This window comes from Anabrus simplex, chromosome 5 (assembly GCF_040414725.1).
Source record: "Anabrus simplex isolate iqAnaSimp1 chromosome 5, ASM4041472v1, whole genome shotgun sequence".
In the NCBI taxonomy this organism is placed as follows: domain Eukaryota; kingdom Metazoa; phylum Arthropoda; class Insecta; order Orthoptera; family Tettigoniidae; genus Anabrus; species Anabrus simplex.
In genome coordinates, this window is record NC_090269.1 from 391,262,380 (window position 1) to 391,284,234 (window position 21,855).

Consider the following 21,855-nt stretch of genomic DNA (forward strand, 5'->3'; position numbering starts at 1 on the left):
TTGGGTGTGTCGCCCAAGTAGAAGATTCGCTATCAATTGTTCACCTAGTCTACTACTCGACTATATTTGCAAAACACTTTAAGATACAACTGCCTAGCAAATGGCCGAGCGGTTAAGGGCGCGCAGCTGTGAGCTTGCATTCGGTAGACAGTGGGTTTGAACCCCACTGTTGGCAGCCCTGAAGATGGTGTTCCGTGGTTTCCTATTCTTTTTTTTTTTTTTTTTTTTTTTTTTTGCAAGTTGCTTTACGTCGCACTGACACAGATAGGTCTTATAGCGACGATGGGACAGGAAAGGGCTAGGATTGGGAATGAAGCGTCAGTGGTCTTAATCAAGGTACAGCCCCAGTATTTGCCTGGTGTGAAAATGGGAAACCACGGAAAACCATCTTCAGGGCTGCCGACAGTGGGGTTCGAACCCACTATCTCCCGAATATTGGATACTGGCCGCACTTAAGCGACTGCAGATATCGAGCTCGGTGTTTCATATTCTCACACCAGGCAAATGCTGGAGCTGTACCTTAATTAAGGCCACAGTCACTTCTTTCCGTCTCCTAGCCCATCGTCGCCATGAGGCCTATTTGTGTCGGTGCAACATAAAGCAAATTGTATTTTTAAAAAACTCTAATCTTACCGATAAACACCGTGTCCCCGTTGCAATGGGGCACGCAAAAAAGACATAAAATACTCCGACTCAGAAACCACAGACGACCGGTACATTACCGACTTAGCCACAAAGAGAACCCTAGAAGGGTTGCAGTAAACTACGGCCCTTCCACCTCGAAAGTTAATATCCGTGCCGGAGTTCATTTAACTTTCTACCATTACAGATCACTTGGTATAATCCATTGAAATGAAATGGCGTCTGGCTTTTAGTGCCGGGAGAGTCCGATGACAAGTTCGATTCGCCAAATGAAGGTCTTTTGGTTTGACGCCCATACGCAATCTGCGCGTCGCGATGATGAAGACGTCACATACACCCATACGCCAGCGAAATTAATCAATTATGGTTAAAATTCCCGAGCCTGCCGGGAATCGAATCCGGGACCCCTGTGACCAAAGGCCAGCACGCTGACCATTTAGTCATGAAGCCGGACGGCATAATCCTTTAATTCGATCGCGTTCTGGGTACATGAGCTATTTCAGGGAATAATAAATTGCATATTTGTACAATGGTCCGTAGAATTAGGCGGGGAAATAGTGCACAGTCGTTTTTCCCTTTGCTTAGTTCCATGGCTCATTTACATTGCTGACACACAGGCAGGATACAGAGCAATATCAACTTTAAGGAGAAATTTCATGTTGGTTGAGTTCCATAAATCTGAATAATAAGGGGCGGGAGAGCCACCCTGTGTAAATAACTTGTAAAACAATTTGTAACACAAATGAGAAGCGGGAAGGGCATGCCGGCTATTATACACACGTTACCTAGAGGGCAAGTTTTGCCCAACACATCCCCATTCCCATTACCCACTGGAGGCCACTGGTAAACCACCCTGAAGTCAGTGTATTTCAAAACAATCAGTTTCCTCGCCATACATTCCAAGGGTAGGCTAGAAAGTACGGTTACCGGTATTGTATAATTTCTATTCGTCACTGATCTCATTCAACCAGAAACATGAAAGTGTGAATTGGTAGTCAGCCAACTGTACTCTGGAGGTCTACATTCTTTAAGTTCAGAGACCGCAATCCCTAAGACCAAGGGACCGAAGAGTGGGATATTTTTAGTTTGCCCTTCAATGGCCTTTGCAGCTTTGTAAACGTTACTTACTCGCTGTTTGAAGTAGAGCAGCTCGATTTAGACCTGTTTAAGTAGGAACACTGAAGTGGGCTATGCATTTAAGGTCACCAACTGGCTGATATTGTCCCGGCTTGCATGCTGTCGAACATTTCCTTTCCCTCGTACAGTAACGGTGTTGATCAATCCTATATCATCATCATCATCATCATCATCAAAATCCCTACACACTACACGAACGGTTTTGTTCAAGCATTTTGAAATATCGTTGTCCCTTTTCTGCCGGGTAAATTAATTTTAAAACATCAATTGTTCTACACCCATTGTACAGCAAAGGATATCACCACTAGACACGATGCAATAAAAATCCACGCATTGATTCGTAATCAATTGCAAGCGGAATTTTTTTAAAAAATGGTCCGTTATGTGTGGCGTTTGTCGCGAATTTATTGCCAACACGTGAAATCTTCAGTAATGTTAACGATGTTTCTTTCCCGAGTGACATTCCCATCCAGAAACAAACCTGCCTTCGCGCGATGCTCGTGGTGTGCGAAATGTCTTATGTTTGGAATGTTTCTACGATCGGCATCATCCTGAAAATGCACGGTATCTCCCTGAAGCGCAAATATAAGAATGAAATTACAAAACATTGTAATCTCTGAAAAATGCCATATACATAATAAATGCATAACACAGTTTGTGAAACCCAGTTGTAATTTTACAATCAAGAAAACGCCCTTGTATCCACCATCGCCATAAGAAATATACGTGTAGTAATCGTCAATGGACATAAGTAGATTAAAAAGTCACGGGGATTTGAACACGTGTCCCAAAAGTCAAGGCCTGTCTAGACAGACCTTGCCAAAAGTATGATGTCGCTGCGCCACCGCGTTCAACTTGTAACGCTGTAAAAGGTACGTAAAGCACATCGGAAACTTCGACGGTCATTTTCTCGGAAACGGTCGAGTCTCTACGAATAAGCCGAAACATGTGTTTCTTTGAGCGAAGGTTCTGGGAAATCGGGTTGTTACACTTGGCGGGTTCCCCTCATTAGTAAAATTCGATGAAGCCCGCTGTGTGGCCATAATCGTTAAAGCGTCAAGTCTATGGTCTGACACCGTGGTTAGTCGGTTCGAGTGCCGTTGGTCGTAAAACATTTCACCACCGGAATGCTGGCCGTCAGGGTACGAGACGTGGTTGTATACAATTTCCAACCGCTAGATTGCGTGCCAAAAGCTTGGATTCCATTCCAAATATCTCTGCAGTGTTCATATGGAGTGAGGGCATATATGACGTTGTTGATGGTGACTCGTCCGTCCCATGGAAACATTAAGCCTTAAACAGACTCCTTGGTGTTATTCGACAGGAACTGGCTATGTACCGGCACCGGATTTCACCCTTCCCCTTCCTAGTATTATAATCACGTCATTCACTTCATCTCATTAATTCCTCTGATGAGACTGACGTAAGGAAGGGTATCCGATCGCAGTAGCGTAGCCAGGATTTCAGTTTGGGGGGGGGGGCATTAATCCAGAATTTTATTTTGATAGGTGTCCAAACTTCCAGAATTTAGGTGGTGTAGAATACCTAAAAATGAAATTAGTGTCCTTGGATCCAAGTAAAAGTGGTGGATTCGTGCGAATTCTGGAAGCTAATAGTAATCTTCTTCTTCTCCCATCCCCCTCCCCCGCTTTTCCCACATCTGTGGAGTCGCGGGTGTGAACTGTGCCGCACATGTGGATTTGGCCCTGTTTTACGGCCGTATGTCATTCCCGACGCCAACCCTATATGGAGGGATGTTATCACTGTTGCGTGTTTCTTTGGTAGTTGGTACTGTAATATGTTGTCTGAATATGAAGAGGAAAGTGTTTGGACAAACGCCTAGTCCCCGAGCCAGAAGAATTAATCAGACGCGATTAAAATCCCCGACCCGGCCGGGAATCGAACCCGGGCCAATGAGTCGGACTCCGGAAGCTAATATTAATATAAGTTATATAAAATGCTTAATAAAAGCAGATTCGTTAAAACTCCTGGGGTGTCTGGACTCCTTGTCGACAACCACCCCCTCCTCCCCGGCTACCTCTATTACTCCCCTCCCAACATAACTGCAACATTTCATATACTCCGAGTACAAGTGAAATGAATGCAAGAATAAACAGTGTGAGTAAAGATGCAATATTCTGATTTAGAATAAATACGGTATTGTTATTATAATAATGGTCATATGATAAGCAATAAAGAAGTGGCATTTTTTAACAAATAATGCGGCAAAGAAATACACACACACGTCGAATACAGATTTCTCGCCCTTCTTGTCCATGGCTAGATGTTGAAACCAAGAGAATGATGGTCCACCGTGACTCGTTATTTTGATATAATAAACAAACCCTGGATGACACAGACTTCGAATCTTACCGCATCTTAAAACATCGCACGAAGCAGTTAATCAGAAATAAGAAATGTAGGCCTATATATTTCCAGATTTTAGCTAACAACTTAAATTCTAATCGCGCATGGGACCAACTTAGAGCTCTGGGAATAGGAAAACATCAACAGAGACTGACGACTTCTGACATTCCACTTGACGAACTGAACGATTACTTTAGTAGAATTAATATTCAACCTACCCCAATTAACTGCACCGACTCACCGCCCTCCCCTCCAGCCAATCCACCATTCACATTTCACAGTGTCACAGAAAATCAGGTTGAAAAGGCTTTGCATTCCATTAAATCAAAGGCTACATTTGTGGTGATATTCATATTAATTTTATACATAACATTATGGGTGCTGTCCTTCCTATACTACTGACGCACATACTGAACTACTGTTTACTAAACTGAAATTTCCCTACTGTCGGGAAAACAGCCAATATTATACCGTTACTTAAGAGTTTAAACCCACAATCACCCTCTGACTATCGTCCTATGTCTATACTCCCTGCGCTTTCTAAAGCCTTTTGAATGTTTAGTATACGAGCAAGTTCTGGAATACCTAAATCAAAATGCTCTTTTGGACCCTTTGCAATGTGGATTTAAGAAGGATCAGAGTACCGCGACAGCACTTTTGAAGGTTACTGAAGATGTTAGAAACGCTAGGGACAAACGACTGCTCACTATACTTATCTTTCTTGACTTCAGCAGCGCCTTTGACACTATAGTAATTCCGACTATGATAAAGAAAATGAAACTGCTAAATTTCAACAGCGTGTAACAGTAAACGACAAAGCCTCTAAATGGAAAATGAAACTTAGTGTTGCCCCACAGGGCAGTATTCCAGGGCCTCTAATTTTCTGTATTTATATCAATGACATACCATCTGTGACCGGAAATAACACACACCACCTCTATGCTGACGATCTTCAAATATATCGACATTGCAAGACAAGATATTAACAATGACCTCCGACGACTTATTATATATGCACAACGAAACTCTCTTACCCTACACTGCACAAAATCTCAGGCAAACATAATTGGATCAAGTAAATTACTGAGCTGCTCAAACAATGTCGCAATCCCGCCTAACCTACTGAATGGTAACATTATTCCCTACAGTAAAACGGTTAAAAATCTCGGCGTAATAATCAATGAAACAGTTGATTGGTATGATTACACGAAAGAAATACGTAAAAAGATTTTTGGAGTGCTTCACCCTCTTAAACGGCAGAGAGATGTATTTCCATTTGAGCTAAAAGCCAAACTCATACAGACACTCATTCTCCCTATTCTTGATTATTGTGACGTTGTTTTAGTTGACATGACGAGAGAAGAAACACTTAAACTTCTACGAGCACTGAATTCCTGCCTGCGATTTATTTACAATATCGGGTACGATCTTCATATCACCTCATACTATCAGGCTGTCTCATGGCTGATGTCTGATAAAGGTCGGCAGCTGCACACTTTAACGATGGTGTTTAGAATGGTAACTGATTAACGATGGTGTTTAGAATGGTAACTGAAAGTCAGCCACTGTATATTTCTTCTAAATTCATCTTTTTATCATCATTTCACAACTTAAATACACGTTCTAGATTCATTCCTTCTATTCCACTGCGCCCCACAAATAAAGTTAATTGATCATTTGTGGCGACTGTCACCAGATTATGGGATTCCCTGCCAGCTCAGGTCAGAGCAGATAGCTTTTTTTTTTAAAAAAAATTCACGATTTAAGGTCACCTGCCGAGACTACCTGCTGAGGACAGCTGACTTAATGGTTGAATATGAATGTGTGCGTGCCTGAGGATTAGTAATTTTTAAGAGTTTCTAATATTAATTAGTTTTAATATTAATTTAGTTAGTAATATATTTAAATTCCTTCCTTCCAACTCCTAGGCCTTTCCTATCCCATCGTCGCCATAAGACCTATCTGTGTCGGTGCGACGTAAAGCCCCTAGCAAAAAAAAAATTCTATTTAATTTCAATTCTATTAATTTATGTAGTTTTAACTATTTTAAGTATCTCAGTATTTTATTTAATATTCTGATTAGTGTGTGGTTAAGTATACGAGAGCCCTAACTTCGCCACTGTACAGAAGGCACTAATAAATAGTCCGACTCGTTGGCTGAATGGTCAGCGTACTGGCCTTCGGTTCAGAGGGTCCAGGGTTCGATTCCCGGTCGGGTCGGGGATTTTAACCTTAATTGGTTAATTCCAATGGCCCGGGGACTGGGTGTTTGTGCTGTCCCCAACATCCCTGCAACTCACACACCACACATAACACTATCCTCCACCACAATAACACGCAGTTACCTACACATGGCAGATGCCGCCCACCCTCATCGGAGGGTCTGCCTTACAAGGGCTGCACTCGGCTAGGAATAGCCACACGAAATTATATATATATACTAATAAATAAATGAATCGGTCTTTTTTTTTGAAACAGCACATGTCAATAAAGCTTAGTTTGGAGATATCCACCTAAAACGTACAGTGTCAGTGACAAGTGCTGTTTCTCCAACAAACTATTAATACCGGGCAGAGCTACCAGATAAAGCAATGCAGTGACGTGTGTAGTTTCTGCAGAAAACGATAGATCTGTACTTAAAGACTGTATTACTTTCCTTAACTCAATTGTGACAAAATCTTGACATGTATCGTTTCAAAAAAACTATTCAAATAAATAAATAAATAAATAAATAAATAAATAAATAAATAAATAAATAAATAAATAAATAAATAAATAAATAAATAAATAAATAAATAAATATAGAAATGTAAAGCGTATCCGTATATATATATTGTTAGTTGGTAAAGAAAAATTTCACGTCACAACATATGCTAGGTAGGGTTTACCTTGTCCTATTAGTTTCCCTCGCGGTTAGGGCCGCGCAGCTGTGAGCTTGCATACGGGAGATAGTGGATTCGAACCCCACTGTCGGCACCTCTGAAAATGGCTCCCCGTGGTTTCCCCATTTTCACACCAAGCAAATGCTGGGGCTGTACCTTAATTAAGGCCACGACCGCTTCCTTCCCACTCCCAGGCCTTTCCTATCCCACCGTCGCCATAAGACCTATCTGTGTCGGTGCTACATAAAGCAAATTGTTAATCAGTTTCCCTCGCAAGCCTGGGATACAGAATATAGTAGTAATAAGTTACAGTTTTGTGACGCTAATATTCGTATGTATAATTTTTATTAACGCGCCATAACCAACGACACGGAGCTGTTGCCATTTCAACACCGTACACCGTTTTCAGGCCACCGACCCAAGCCGGGATTTGAACCTGTGAACTCAGACTCAGAAGGACAGCGACTCAACCAAATGAGCCACATGAAAAGGAGACGTTTGTGATTATTGTTATAAATAGATGCTGTTAGTATTTTTACAAAGGGTTTTTGAGGAGCATTTATTACGGCGTACGTTTTCCAACTGTCGTAAATGCACGAGGCCGGACAGAAGAACTAGCTGGAAGCTAAAGAGCCTTGCAGGGGTGTCGCTTCCTTCTCTGTTCACTTTTCCAAACCAAACTCCATGGCGTAACAGCCTCGAAGGGCCATCGCCTCTTTATTTTAGAATTTGACTCAAGGCATCCTGCATTCGATTCCCGGCACTGACAGAGTTAAGAAAGGCATGGGATGAGGAGGACACAACCTTGTTTGTGGGTGCAGTAGAGTTGGCTTTGAGTCTCCCGTAATCGAAATATCTGCGACCTGGAAGGTAGTCACCTTCATGGGGTGTAGTACCAAAGTGGTTCCTTTTTTTAAAGAAGACAAATTAAATGAAAACTCTACTTCCTCACAAATGAAGAACGATATTATCAATTTTACGAACAGTTTCAATAATGTAGCCGGTTTATGTTGTAACGGTTCAAATCTCGTTACAAGATGATATCTGTATTTTTATTATTGTATGATTTTATCTGTATTTTATTATTATTATTATTATTATTATTATTATTATTATGTCCGTATTATTATGTTATCTGTGATATTGTTACTATTATTGTAATTATCCGTTTTATTCAATTCGATTTTGCAATTGCCTGTTGCTTGCAAGATTGTACTTAGATGTATGCATATATACGTATGTGTAGAATAACACTCAATACCTGTACAGTGAGAATTGTTGTATATATCAGAGATTGGAAGTGACGTTGTTATATTGCTATACCACTGGCGATTCTGCCAAGTCATCGCCACTCCATGGCTACGGCATCGTATTTATTTAGATATGCGCTCAGAGAGTCGACCGCCCCGGGGTATTTCACAACTGTATGTAATATTTGCCGCGTTGTGGGAGTATGTCATTGTTATTTCTGGAGATTACGTAGCTGTGTCAACCAACGTCTATATAAGGTGGGTGCATATTGTAGCGTCAGTCATTACTTAAACGGAAGCAGTACAGTGAAGAAGTCTACTAGATCAAGAGGCCTCAGTCGGTCAGTCAACAAGTGTGAACGAGAGATGGAGAAGACTCAGTGAGCCATTAATTATTGGTCATTGAGAGAGTGAGGCCAAAAGTTAGTTGGTCACTTAGTTGAAGACACGGACGCAAGGCTTACCATGAAGTCAGAGAGGGCAACCCTGGACCTGCCAAGAGGTCATACCATATTGACTTACAAAGAAGTCAGATGATATGGAGAGGAAGCAGTCACAAGGATGTATCACCAAGTTAGGCGTGACACATCTACAGTAAACACCAGATTAAAGGAATACGTCGTAATTACACTCAAAGTGTTGAAGGTTCAGTCAAGTGAATCAGTGAGGGAAATATTTCGTATAAATTGTTAAATGTCCGGTCAAGAAGAATTCAAATTCATGCCTAGTTTCTTTCAGTTGCAATGTCATAATTTCATATTCTCATCTGTTTTATCGCAATAAGACTCACTATTTTTTGATATATTATTTAAAGAATATATATTGTTCTATCAAACGAATTCATAGTTTCATTTCATTGACAGTAAAATATCTTAACCTCAAAATTAATGGGGAAACCGAACGCCAATCTCCTTTTCCCAGAACTTATATGGTATGTTGTCAAAAGTAAGCTTATTACCCCACACCCTAGAGATAGTCAAGAGTCTCATTCTATTATTGCTGCACTGAGTGGCACCTGGCGCCCTTCAAATAACGTATGTGTAAGTAAGCAGGTAACAAGTAAGTGTGAGTACAAGGTCCGACGAGTGTGTATTTTATTTAATGAATGTATATTTTCATAATTTCCATTTTAAATGCAGATATTCAGATTTTCAATATAAATTCAGATTAATATGTTTGTAAAATAAGTCAGACAGTTAGGAAACTTACAATGTTAAGGGTACAGAAGATATGATTGTACATGGTAACAGTCAAAACCATCGATATCTACTGAAGATCCGTCACCGCACTCGGTAGGACCGGCTTTATTTTATATCCACCGGGCGAGTTGGCCGTGCTGTTAGGGGCGCACAGCTGTGTGCTTGCATCCTGGAGATAGTGGATTCAAATCCCACTGTCAGCAGTCCTAAAGATGGTTTTCCGTAGTTTCCCATTTTCAAACCAGGCAAATGCTGGGGCTGTACCTTAATTAAGGCCACGGTCTCTTCCTTCCCACTCTTAGCCCTTTCCTTTCTCATCGTCGCCATAAGACCTACGGTGCGACGTAAAGCAAATTCTAAATAAAAAATAAAAAATCTTTTCACAACCCCTTCTAAGCAAAAGTTGTATCCACGCTACTGGCCTCAACTTACACCCCACCCACTGAAATTATTTTGTGGGTGCGCCACTGCATCCACTCACCATTTAAGGTACAAGGTAAGCCCGAAGAATGGTTGGATACTCAAAATACACCACCATAAACGACGCGGTTATGGCTCAAAAGTATAAAGAAAGCTAAGGGACGGGATCTAGTGTTTTAAATAGAATCCATATCAATACAACGTGACTTCCCATTTTAAAAATGTTTCATGCACCGACTGCGATTGAAGCCTGGGCCGTACTGATGAGAAGATAGAACCATTGGAACTGAGTTATAACGCCCGCCAATTACAAAATATTTACCCGCACTTTTGATGGTGCAATTTGAGGTTCCAATCAATCTCCGGGCATTGACAAAATATATAGGCCTACATATCGAACTTAGGCACGCATCCGCGACTGTCTTGCTACTCTTAGAATTTAAAAGAAACCTTTTTCATAACCTACCGAGGATGTACATAGTTTTGGCTTCTCAGTGACGAAATGGCCCTGTTCAAAAAAATTTACTTATATGGCACAAAATGGGGAACTGACGTGCAGCTCAAAATCCTGTCACAGTCTTCCCAACGCTGCAACTTAAACACAGCACATCTTCCAACCACGGTACAACCCGAGGATCCCTAGGACATTGTTGTTTCCTAGAAAATCTGACAGTATGTTGTAAGCTTGCAGCTGTTTCTGGCCGTAGCCCTATTTATCTCGGTGATCACGTTCCGGCCCCCAAGTGAGTAATCCCTTGGTAACTGCCCTTTTCCTGCCCGGCTCCGTGGCTAAATGGTTAGCATGCTGCCTTTGGCCACAGGGATCCCGGATTCGATTCCCGGCAGGGTCGAGAATTTTAAACTTAATTGGTTAATTTCGCTGGCACGGGGGCTGGGTGTATGTGTCGTCTTCACCATCATTTCATCCTCATTACGACGCGCAGGTTGCTTACGGGAGTCAAAGCAAAACTGCATTTGGCGAGCCGAACTTGCCCTCGGACCCTCCGGCACTAAAAGCCATACGCCATTTCATTTCCTTTTTTTTTTTTTTTTTTCCCCTCATGTCTTGACATTTGTCAGCACACGGTTACATTCCCAATACTGAGGCCTCTACAGGGAAATATCCCCGCGCATCACAATCCTAAGTGTTTTCCTTTCCTTCAAGCAGTACAAATATGGAGAATTATGATTAGACCTACTGAGCCTTGCTAGTAGATTCTTCGTCGCTACATTAATTTAACATTTCGGAGTAAGTTTTAAGTTGTTCGTACCGTACGTAAAACAACGGCTGATCATCGCTCTAGTGACTGGGGGTCGGTAGAATAACATCCACGGTATACCTTGTCTGTCGTAACAGGCGACTAACAGGGGCTCTTAATTTGGGAGCGTGGGTGGGCGACCACGGGGCACTTAGATAACTCCGGACATTGCTTCCATTGACTTGGTGCCAAGCTCCTCGCTTTTATCTATCCTGTCCGACCTCTCTTGGTCAACTCTTGTTCATTCCAGGCCCCGGGTCTTTCCTTTTCACGCCCTTTGTGGCCCTTGTCTTTTTACCGCCGATATCTTCATTTCTCGAAATGCCGGACCCCTTCCATATTTTCCCTCTTATCAGTGTTAATAGAGGATGGTTGCCTAGTTGTACTTCCTCCTAAAACAGTAATCACCACCACCACTCATACCCGACCCCGCAGAGAAACGGAATTATGGTTGGACATACATACTACGTGAAATTCAATGAAATGTGGATTTAAGCCTCGAAAAATGACAAATGTACACTTGCTTGCAGAGAATCTGGTCCATACCGTAGATCGTAATATTTTTCCTTCCGCAAGGATTTCGCACTTATTTCTTTCTTAATCCGTTTACCCTCCAGGGTTGGTTTTCCCCCCGGACTCTGGGAGGGATCGCACCTCTACCACTTCAAGGGCAATGTCCTGGAGCCTGAGACGTTGGGTGGGGGGGATGATACTGGGGAGGAGAATCAGTACCTCGCAGACGGCCTCACCTGCTATGCTGAACAGGGACCTTGCGGGAGGATGGGAAGATCGGAAGGGATAGACAAGGAAGAGGGAAGGAAGCAGCTGTGGCCTTAAGTTAGCTACCACGCCGGCATTTACGTGGGGGAGAAGTGGAAAACCACTTCGAGGATGGCTGAGGTGGGAATCGAACCTGCCCGCCCCACACTCAGTTGACCTCCAGAGGTTGGGGGGGACTCCGCTCCAGCCGGGAATGGAACCCGGCCCTCTGGGAGTGGCAGCTAATCACATTAACCACTACACCACAAAAGCGGACGTATTTCACATTTACCTAACTAAATTTGACTCCACCCAGCCCTTACTGCTGACTGGCTTGAAGTAAATCCAGAGAAATAAACACGAACCAATTCGGTGTAAACTGAATAGTGGGACAGACTCTCTTAACAAATACAGTAGGGCTGCGATTCTCCGGAACGCATCAGAGATAGATTTTCCCCCGTATTTCTCCCGCGCAACTCACATCTTATGGCCTGACGCTTCAAAAGTCTTAAAACACGTTTTGTGAAATTTACAGAGAAGAGTCAACAGTACGACGTTGTTGAAGTTATGAATCTCTACATTATAGTACAAAGTATATTTTCGTCGAAAAAGAGCTTAATCCAAGAAACAATTACACATCCGTACACTGTTAAGATAACCACTCCTGTAGATCAAGTGTGGACATAATTATTATAAGAACTATAGTAGACAATTCAAGCTATCCCATCTATGGTAGATACCAATTCGACATGTTTGTTTATTTATTTATTTATTTATTGCACACTACAGGACTTAGTGTCCCAATTACAGTGGCAACTACAACAGATAAGCTACAATTAACATGGTGAAACTTATATCTAAACTATATTCTACAATTTTATCTAATCTCCTATAATATTGATATAAAATATGAAAGTATTTTTCTAAAGACTAAAGAACCTTATGTTAATGCGGTGGAACAACACACGGCAAAGTAAAATGATAAAATAAATGAAGCAATACATTATATTACATACTCTCTATATATAAAATAAGCGTTTTGTCTGTACATTGCTCAGAATTTGAAAAGAATGGTATTTCTGTATCGGTCATGTTCATAGTAACAAGAAAATGTACTTTTTTACTTTTCGGTAATTTCTGTCTGTCTGTATGTATGTACACGCATGACGAGAAAACGGCTGAAGAGAATTTAATGAAAATCGGTATGTGAAGCCAGGGGATGAGCCGCTACAATCTAGGCCATAAATTATTTTATTCACGCTGACTGAAATGGTAGTTTAGGGGAAGACCTTAAATTTAATTATCGAATATTTATATTATTAGTGGTCGTGTCGATAAATACTATATAACTAAAGTTATATAGAATTAAATTTCCAATCAATTATGTCTTATACATTTTTACCATACCGACTCTGATAACACAGATATTAATGAATTTGTATTTTTGTTGTTAAGTCCATATCAGCGCCGAGCCACGAGAAAGTGGGTTAACAGAATTTAATGAAAACCGCTGTATAGAGTCGGGGAATAAGAAACTACAGTCTAGGCTGTAAATAATTTTATTCGCCCGAGATAAAATGGTAGTTTAGGGGAAGGCGCCTAAAATTTACTTTTAAAATACCGGTACCTATATTATTGGTGCTATCGAAAAGTACTACATAACAAAGGTTATAGACAATACCATTTCCGATCATTTATGTTTCATTCAGTTTTACTGTACCGACTATGATAAGAGTGGTATTTCAAAAGGCCTACAATATCGAAAGCGCATAACACTGATCAACAATAACTTTAAATTGACCATTGTTTGTTACTGATCAACAATAACTTTACATTGACCATTGTTTATTGTGATGTTCTTCGTTTCTTATGGTGCCGCTCAACTCCGATAGACGGGATTACTACTGCGTAGCGAGGATAACAGTCCGACTGAACATTGGCGGGTAATAGCTGGGGAGTTTGAAAACTTTCTTCTTTAGCATGCCATTCCTCTGGTTCACACATTTTCTGATACTGCAGGTACGTAACACACATAGTATTCCAGCTATTCGATCCCTACTCTGACGCGCTGTTTTGAATGAGCTGTATGCACACGTACGGCAGAGGCTCACTTAGTAGTAGTAGTAGTAGTAGTAGTAGTATGACCTGGTCTAGAATTACAATTTAAGCCTATTTCAAATTATAGCAACACAATTCACTAAATAACTAAAATGTCAACACTGAAAAAATCCGTTTCTTAAGAAAAGCTTCTTCCTCTTCACGTTTATTAAATTCTACATTCAATTAATTACAAATTAGCAGTGAAGAGGGGGCTTCTCCTCTGACTTGGAGGAAAAAATTGCCTCCAAGTCAGATAGATTTTTCCGTTGCCATAGTAGTGAATTGAGATTTTCCGACTCATCGGGTACTCCTAGGAAACAGATTAGTAAAAGGGCATAGTTTTTGCCCTGGGACTCTCCATTATTCGCCTCCACCTCCCCCCCCCCCCACACACACACCGCCGAAATGGACGAAGAGTGTTCACAGATCAGAGCTGTCTGCGGCTTGGTCATTCCAGCTCTGGAATTCCAGCATAGTACTGTTGGTTAAAAGTAAGAAACTGTGTGGTCTTTCATTTGATGGAGTATTTCATATGAAAGCATTGCTTTTAATCGCGCCATTCCTACTGACGTCATTGCAATGTCCTATGTTCATTTCAGTTGGGAAAACCATTAAGACAGTCTTTCTGAGGATGTAAAATGACTGGTAGCGAGTGAGTGTCTGCCATTATAATGAAAACTCCCCAACCTGGTGGTGACTGATGGTAGGCAAGCGGGCCTATCATTACAATGAAAATTCCCCAACACAGTCTTCATATGAGAAAAGACGTTCGGTGACTTCCCCGTCGTGTTTCTAGGGTAACGTTAAGAGCTATGCAATTTAATACAATCTTGCTCACAACGTGTACACTACCAATAGCCTAGAATTCTGTATACAATGTAGAATTCCGTAGCGAAGCACGGGTATATCAGCTAGTATTGATATAAAATATGAAAGTATTTTTCTAAAGACTAAAGAACCTTATGTTAATGCGGTGGAACAACACACGACAAAGTAAAATGATAAAATAAATGAAGCAATACATTATATTGCATAATATTATAGAACTTCACCTTACAATTTCCCCTATTTTTAGGACTTAATACAATTGCGCGATGAAGTTCAGTTACAAAACCACGGCCTCGACATCGTTAGACACCTATGCTAGGCATATAGACAGAAATTCAGATTGAACTGTACCAAATTCTTGGTATTTAACAACTTTTATTTGATTAAAGTTTACTTTTTCTTGGTTTTTCAAAGCGATGATGTTATTTTATTTCATAATAGACCTAAACAAAAGATTTATATTGAACTTTGTTAAAACTTCGAGCGAGTTGGCCGTGCGCGTAGAGGCGCGCGGCTGTGAGCTTGCATCCGGGAGCTAGTAGGTTCGAATCCTACTATCGGCAGCCCTGAAGATGGTTTTCCGTGGTTTCCCATTTTCACACCAGGCAAATGCTGGGGCTGTACCTTAATTAAGGCCACGGCCGCTTCCTTCCAACTCCTAGGCCTTTCCTATCCCATCGTCGCCATAAGACCTATCTGTGTCGGTGCGACGTAAAGCAACTAGCAAAAAATAAAAAATAAACTTTGAGCCTCAAACACATTTAACTGTGCAGTAAAGTATTTTATTTTAAATTTAATTTTGTTTTGACAGTACTACATACTGTTAATTATTTTATATTGTAATATATTCTGCCGTGTTTAATAAATAACAATTATTCGTTTTTGTATGTTAAAACTGTAGTTTTTATTTTCATTAAATTCTGTTTACCCAATTTTTCGTGGGTCGGCGTTGATATGGACGTAGCAACAAAAATACAAATTCATGCATTTCTCTGTTAACATAGCCGGTACGATGAAAAAAAAGGTGTAAGGCATAAATTATCGGATATTTAATTCTATGTACTGTACCGGTATATCTTTAGTGATATAGTATTTATCTATAGGACCACTAATAACAAATATTTGAGAATTACATTTTGGCCTTCCCCTAAACTACCATTTATTTCAGCGTGAATAAAATGATTTATGGTCTAGATTGTAGTAGCTCGTTCCCCAACTTTACATACCGATTTTCATTAAATTCTCTTCAGCCGTTTTCTCGTGATGTGCGTACATAATACAGACAGAAATTACGGAAGAGTAAAAAGTGCATTTCCTTGTTACTGTGGACACGACCGGTACAGAAATGAAAACCTACAACCTGTTTTCCAGTCAATGATCGGGTCAGGAATGGAATGAATGAAGCCCCCCTCTTGCGGCGAGGATAGGAATTGTGCCGGCTGCTGAAGCCTGTCGCACTCCTCTGGGGCAATGATTAATGACTGACAGATGAAATGATAGTGGAGAGTGTTGCTGGAATGAAAGATGACAGGGAAAATTTGAGTACCCGGAGTAAAACCTGTCCCGCCTCCGCTTTGTCCAGCACAAATCTCACATGGAGTGACCAGGATTTGAACCATGGAATCCAGTGGTGAGAGGCCGACGCGCTGCCGTCACCGATACAGAAATACCATTCTCTGTCAATTCTGAGCAATGTACAGACAAAACTCTCATTATATATATATGCCTAAAAAGGGTTTTATATTTAACTTTGCTAAAACTTTGTGCCATAAACCGATTTAACTGTGCAGTACAGTATTTGATTTTTAATTTAATTTTGTTTTGACAGTTCTACTTACTGTTAATTATTTTATATTGTAATATCTTTTGTTGTGTTTCATAAACAACAATTATTCGTTTTTGTATGTTAAAACTGTGGGTTTTAAATATGATCTTGATAATCTGACATTGGCAGGTCCTCGAGAATGCCGGATTATTGCGATACTACTGTATTTAGATTGATGCTGTCACGTTCCGTATTGATAGACATGATAATGTAGCTTATGGGCTTTTGTCATGTCGTTGAAAACAAGAATTTGTTTACGTTTCGCAGAGACTTTGCTCCATGCATGACTGTCCACGAGAAAGACTTCTCTTTTTTTCTCTTCTGAACAAATGGAGCAAAGTCTCTGCGAAACAAATAAATGCTCCTTGTTTTCAAAGACACGGCAAAAGACCAAAAGCTAAATTATCAATTATATCCCTTAGAAACTGCACCTTGTGGGTGGGGGAGGTAGAATTGGTAAGTTGTCTGGGGATATATTAAAGGCTATCAGTTGTGTTTTTTTAATGTTTTCATTCGGCGGGCCACCTAGAGGGTAACGCCCTCTCTCTGGCCGGGAGAGGTGACGGGGTTGGGGAGAAATGTTAGACGGAGTTGGGCAAAGAAGATGAAGAAAATGGGAGATGTGAAGAATCAGTCTCTTGGCTAAGGGTGGTGAAGACTGTAATGCGCTTTATTATGAGCTATTAATAATACAGTGAAGAAATTTCGGCGATTCACAATACATGAGTAGATATGACAGCGATGCTAAGAAGGGGAGGGGTAAACAAGGTGAGAGGGAAATAGTTGAAGTGCAAGGGTATGATAGAAGGAAGAGAAATTAACAAGGGAAGTGAGGAGAAGGTGAAGGATGTCAAAGGAGGGTGGTGGTGGATAAGGTCGAAATGATAGGCTAGATGGTTGGGGAGGTGGGGCAGGCCGGGGACTGCAACGAGGTGAAGTTTAGGGAGGTGAACGAGATGGCTCGATTCGATGGTGGCGGCCGTTGAGGTGTATTCCGGTGGCGATGAGTCGTGCGGCGTCTTCAGCAGTTGGACGGTGGAGTTGGACAAGATATGTGGGACCATCGGCGTTATAAATACGAAAGACTCTGCGCACGGGCATCTCTGCCTGGCGGAGTTCCTGAAAGATGAATGCTGGGCTCCACACCGCAAACGACGCAGCTATAAGTGTTGGTGCTGGCAGAAGGCTGTGGTACCAATGGTCGATGTGCCATGTTTCCAGGTGTATCTGGCGAAGTATTTCCCTCGGCAAGCGACTGAAGCGATGCGCTCTGGGGGTATGTTAGATCAGAGGAGGGAGGGAAGGGGAGATGAGATGGCATGAGAGGGGAAAGATGAGACGTAACACTGGTAGTAATAGGCTTGTAGGAGGAGGTGTGTACTGAGGTGATAATGGTGGTGACAGAAGTGGTGGAAGTGAAGAACGATGGTGGCGGTGGGGAGGGGTAGGGAGGCGGTGCGGGGGTCACAGGGGAAGATTGCTCGTTGTCCAGGAGCTGGGCTAGAATTTGCTCTGGAGTAGGTTCCACTTGATAAAGGTGGTGATGAATGCGTGCTCCAGTCTTGTAGATGGTAGAGAGGTCTGCTGGAGAGTGAAAATACAGAATATCTGTAGATGGTTGAGCCCCGTCGTAGAGCCTGCAGACATCATGGGCGCCTGTCGGACGAAGTGCAGTGAGGATGTCATCTTCAGACAATACAAGAGGAATGTTGCGGGCACTGCAGGTGAACGGCATTTTGGGAAGGCCGACCTCCAACTTGGTGCCAGCCTATGTGCTTTGTTATGTCGGCGGGGCGCTAAATTAAAGTTGAGCAGTCACCCGGCCGAAGAAAAAAGAAGGCGTTGCGTAGAAGCAAAGTAGTGCAACGACGAGAGTTGTGATGCGTGCTTCGCTGTGTCCCTCGCCGTTCTCCTCGAGGTTGTATGAGAGTTGTGTTAGAGGGCCATACCTGAAATACTTATCTGGTTGCTGTTTGTATGAAGGAGCGATACCAAATGAGTGAAGAGTTGCAAATAGTAGTCCCTGTGTACAAGGGAAACGGTGAAAAACATAACGCGGATATTACAGGCCAGCAGTAGCGTAGCCAGGATCGCCCAATGGGGTGGGGTGGGGGGGGGTTACAGTTACAAAATTAAGATATAACATAATGAAACTGCTTGCGCGTGTCTGGTACGCGCATGTATGACTGTCATAAGGATACACCCCAAGGGCTCTGAACTTTGGAGCGTGGGTTGGCGACCACGGGGCCCTTAGCTGAGTCCTGGCATTGCTTCCACTTACTTGTGCCAGGCTCCTCACTTTCATCTATCCTATCCGACCTCTCTTGGTCAACTCTTGTTCTTTTCCGACCCCGACGCTATTAGGTTTGCGAGGGCTAGGGAGTCTTTCATTTTCACGCCCTTCGTGGCCCTTGTCTTCCTTTGGCCGATACCTTCATTACCTTTGGCACTTTGCTATACGAGGAATGGTAATTTGTGTGTCCAATTGAGAAGCTTTCTTGCTTGCTTGCATAAATATGTTTATGAACTCCTCTTCTGCGTTTCCTCTGATCTTGATAATTCTGTCCTCCACAACATTAGCATATGAAAATGCTTTTGCAATGTCCGACTCTTCACTTTGAAAAAATCTGCTAAGAAGAGCACTTACATTAAATACTTTATTTAGTATATGTAGAGCATTAGTGCAGGCTTCTTTATTATTCCATTGTACTATATTTTCAAGAACTGCAACGACGGCATCAAACAGTTCTAGAAATACTGCAATTGAGTCATGGCGCTCCACCCATCTTGTTAGACACAATGCTTTAAGCCTCGTTTTGTCACTTTCAGGAACAGTGGCATCTATCACTTCTTTAAATGCATTTAACCTTTTAGTACACCTAAGAAATGAACAAATATTCCCCACAGTACCCAAACAGTTTCTGATTCCTTGGATTGAGCATGCATGGGTTATAGCAAGATTGAGAACATGTGAGCTGCAGTGCACGTACAAAGCCAATGGGTAGGTCTCCCTTATTATCGCTTGGACGCCATTAAACTGCCTACTCATAGCGTTAGTTCCATCATATCCTTGTCCTCTTAAATAATTTAAGTTGACTCCTATCTTCTTAAGCACATCAATTATTTTGGCAGCCAAACCTCTTCCAGAGGCTTCAGTGATCGGTACAAACTGGAGGAAGTCCTCCCTGAGTGTCTGAGAGTCAGGGTTGACATACCGAACACAACGTGACATTTGTTCCATTCCAGAAATGTCACTTTCTCATCGGCCATTATAGTGAAACACTGTGATCTGTTCACTCTGCGCACGATGTTTTCAACAATAAAGTCATTGCATACGTGAATGATCTCGTTTTGAGTTTGTGGGCTAATGTACATAGCATTGCGGCTGCTTGTAAGCAAATGAGTTTTTAAATCCTCATCCCCATTTCTTGCACGAAAATGAAGAAAAGTACTAAAATTTCCATCATTTTCAGTAGGCTCTTCATCATTCAATATAATGGGTCCATCGCCTCTATGTCCTCTAAGGGGTAAACCTTGGCGGCCACACAAAATGATAGTTTCGATAATAGGAATAATCTTCTTTCTGTTGTCTTCAATTTCCTTTTTCACGTTCTTGTCGATTTGTATGTCAATTGGGTCTTGCTTATTCTCAGCCACAAGTTTGAATTGGCTCGCCCGTAATACACAATTCTTGTGGCACTCGATTTTTTCATGCCTATTGAACTTTTCAACAGCATCTTTCCACATATTGAACTTAGCTTTAACAAGTCTTCCCAAGGGTTGATGTCCTACTCCGGCTCCATGAGAAGAAAAGAGCACACAGTATCTACAATAAGCACCATCGTCGATTTGAGAATATGTTATCCACTTCCATCTATTTAACCAATGGAGTTGAAATTTTAAGTTCCTCTTGCCACTACCTGGAAACTTGAAGTTGTAATCTGGCACCCAAACATCAGTCAGAACATTGTGCCTAGTTTCAACGTCCATCTGAAAAATGTACATAAGTGAATTTTTCTACTTTATTTGTAACTATACGATAATGATAAAATAGGGCCTACTTATAATTATGGAACTAATCATCAAAATGTAACAACGGATAATAATAACCACTTCCGTACGTCTAAAAATGTACCCACCAGCAGTTCAGGGTTGTAGTTCGACCTGCTGCACTATTTTGATAATAGTACTACTGCACTATTTTGATAATAGTACTAATACTGTGTGTGTGATGCCTTACCTTAGCAGATTTTCCCACAAAGTTTGCTATGTCCCTTGCATTTGCATACAATTCACTGGCACTAGAAGTGGATGCAGATGGTAAGTCCAAGCTTTGATGACCTTTAGTTGGTGAGCATAGATTTTTAATCGGTTCTGTTTCAGCTTCAGCAGATGATTCAGGTTGTATACATTCCGTTGAAATATTCTGTTCACTTTCCTCCGTTTTGGATTTCTTTTGGAAAAACGTGACTAAGCTAGATTGCCTTTCGCGTACCGGTGGATCCATAATCATATTTTGGTGAATCTGATGTGGTAAAACAATAGCTAATACCAAACAAAACACGTTACTACTTTAAATGCACTTTGAGTCACTCGCTAAGACCTAATACTGTCGTCCAGTAACCAGTTACGTTTCTACTCCAGAGCTGATAAGTGAAAACAAAGCATGGGCGAGGGGTTTGTTCGTTGCCACGGAGACGAGTGTAACCTTGAGGTATCGAATATTTCACTTCTCAGCTCTGATGTCGACACACGGCGCTCTTCCGTCTCGGACTGCAAGAAAAGCAGTGTTTCGCGATGACGTAGTGAAATATGAACCATTATTCTTCACAAAGCGCTTACAATGATAATAAATGGGGTCCGGTTTACAGTAAAAAGCACACCATAACAGTAACTCATTTGAATAATTATGAAATGATTAATTACATTTCGGAAGAATACAAAATACCGTATTCTATGTACAATAACAAACTTAATATAATCCAGTTACAAAAGCATAGTAGTCTAAGTAAGTGAACTAACTTTAAGAATTATAAAATGAGTAACCAAATCTAAGAAGAGTCCGAAATACGAATTTTACGGGTTCTTCTTACAATTTACTTTTCGTCGCACCGACGTAGATAGGTAAATAAGTAGATACGTGGATGGGACAGGGAAGCATGGGAAGGAAGCAACCATGGCCTTAAT